Here is a 2,500-nt window from a genome sequence, read left to right on the forward strand (position 1 = left end):
CCACACAGCTGGTAACCTAGTATATGCTAGTCAAGTTCTTTTTTTTGCAGAATGTTTGGATAACCGTGGGATTTAGTAAACGACAACATTTTCAACCTTGTAAAGAAAAATATGCATAATTTATTACATTTATTTATTCGTTTAGCAGTCGAGTGCTCATATTGCCGAGTTTCAGGCATTGTTCAAGCTCGAATTAAAGTTCAAAAGTGAAATATTCGGAAAAATACACTTTAAATATATTGTGTTTTCTATATTTACTATCTGTTTGGTCACTTTGCTTCTTAAAAATATAATAAATGCATTTAAACATAATACAGGTGCCATTTTATATTAGGTGGCCTACTGTAAACGTACATTTAAATTAATAATTTGGATACAATGCACTTTTTACACAATACTTATATATTTTTTAAAAGCGCACGCAATTACATCGGCAATTAATTTACATGTGCACCGCTGACCCATGCCTCGCACCTAAAGGTCACGCTGAATGCAGCATATATTTTGGCCAGGGTTATCTCGGTTGAATCGTTTCGCCTCATGACCGTTCAGAGCGTTACTCGTTGGCCGCGTTCGATTTTGATTTTGGACAGTTTCCTCTCATGTTTAGCAGACGGGCTGGAATGCCTTTCTTTTCAAGCCCTAATCCCAGAATCCACTGCTGTCAGCAGCCATAAGGCAGCGGGCCAGAGACGACCCGTTTCCCCCATCGGTTACCCAGAATCTCATTTACTTACAGAACGAAACAACACCCAACCTTTTACATTCATCCAACAAAAACCCAGCCGAACCCCTTGCGCTTATAAAACAAAGTCAAAGAAATTCAACCATAAAAGAAAATCCCACCAATCCCATTGAAGTACACACTAAAGGAAACCTCAGACTCCATTAGATGGCCCTACAGAGAGCTCCCTGGAGAAATTAACCATGACCTCACCGGCGAGCCAATCACTGAGCTCATCTGTTGTCTTTTCGGTGATGTCACTCATTATTGATGGGCTTTGGCTATTTTTGTTGCATGTTGGCAGTGCGGAGCAGACAGGAAGTTGGGGAAGAGGGGTCTTTTCTCAACACAGTCCAGGTTTGAACCCTGGTGGCCGCTTTCAGGATGTTCAGTCACAGTTCTAAAATATTATATGGAAATATTTATTGAGCAGCAAATCAGCATATTAGTACGTTTCCTAAAGAGCCTCGGCTGCACGAGTAACGATGCTGAAAATTCAGCTTTGATCACAGGAATGAATTTAATTTAAAAACGTATTCAGGTTTTACAGATATTTCACATTTCTGTTTTTGCTGTACTTCGGACGAAAACAAAACATACAGTGGTGCGTGTGCGTGTGTATATAAAATATATTTGCAAAGACATCCATACATTGGCATTTTTTTTGGTTTACTAAAACTATCTTAGTTACAGTAAAAGTGGTACGTGGTTCATTGCGCATAGGATTGCGCTATTTTTACGTTTTCAAGACACTATATAGTACATAATGCAAGTATAAGTGGTAAAGATATTCATACATTGACATTTTTGGTTAGTTTTACAAAAAGTCGTTTAATGCATTGAAGCAGAAGTGTAAAGCAGTGCTGTTTAAAGCGTGTTTACGCATTCCATCCTACAAACCCAACATTAGCACACGATCACCTGAATTTTAAGTATACTGCACTTAGCACGCTGCCGAGCAAGCATGCAAAAAATGCCTGAAAATATATGTAGTGTGCAGACGGGTGCGTGTAAACGAGACGAGCCCTTTGATGCGTAATGAGCACATGCACGCTAAACACACGCTACGACTGAAGACACCTCACAGCGGCGAGAGCGTCACGATCACACCGAGAGCCAGCAGTCAAAGAAAAGTCATCGAGACGATGACCGTTTAATGCGTGATGGATGCAAATAACAAGGCAACAAAAAAAAAAAAATCATACAAAAGCAATTGAAATGTTACTTAAAGACAAAAATACAATGAAGTTGCAATCTAGAAAATATTTGGTGCAGTCCTGATGGTTTGCTATGTGTGTGCACGGAAGTCATCATGTATTAAGAGTCAGAGATGCTGTAAATAATAAATAAATTGGGCATTGGGCAATTGAGACGAGCAGCAATGAGAAAGGTTTTACGTTGTTGTGGACAAGTTTGTGGTTGGCCACGGTTTGGGGCGCTTTGCTTTCACGCGAAATGGATACGCACGGATCGAGCGCGCTTTCGAACGCAGCCTTCAAATCGTGCAAACCGACATGAACGAAGCAACTTTGGGAAAACGAGCGAAAGCGTAAGGCACTGCAGCGTTTTGCACAGATCAGGACACGTGAGAATAAACAAAAGAAGGGGTTTCCTCCAGAAAACGAAACATTCATATACATTAGCTTGTCTTTCAGCGACGGGTTTTGCATTCAAAACACACGCAGCACGTGCAAACGTTACACACACACACACACACACACAGGAGTACATTCAAACGTATATAAATACAGTACGTGTGGATCAGAAAAGAGTAGA

At 40.3% G+C, this 2,500-nt stretch overlaps 1 protein-coding gene across 2 annotated transcripts in view; it reads right to left on the minus strand.

The window, feature by feature from the left end:
* Positions 1-1,250: 1,250 nt before the first annotated feature.
* Positions 1,251-2,500, minus strand: part of si:dkey-178e17.3 (somatomedin-B and thrombospondin type-1 domain-containing protein) — a 15,417-nt gene continuing 14,167 nt past the window's right edge. The window contains exon 5 of one of the 2 annotated variants that reach the window (XM_043247946.1): positions 1,251-2,500. This exon is cut by the window's right edge and continues 330 nt beyond it. The gene's annotated coding sequence lies outside the window, so the exon portion shown is untranslated. The other variant, XM_043247947.1, reaches the window with a different exon arrangement.

Source organism: Puntigrus tetrazona, chromosome 8, assembly GCF_018831695.1.
Source record: "Puntigrus tetrazona isolate hp1 chromosome 8, ASM1883169v1, whole genome shotgun sequence".
NCBI classification, from domain to species: Eukaryota; Metazoa; Chordata; class Actinopteri; order Cypriniformes; family Cyprinidae; genus Puntigrus; species Puntigrus tetrazona.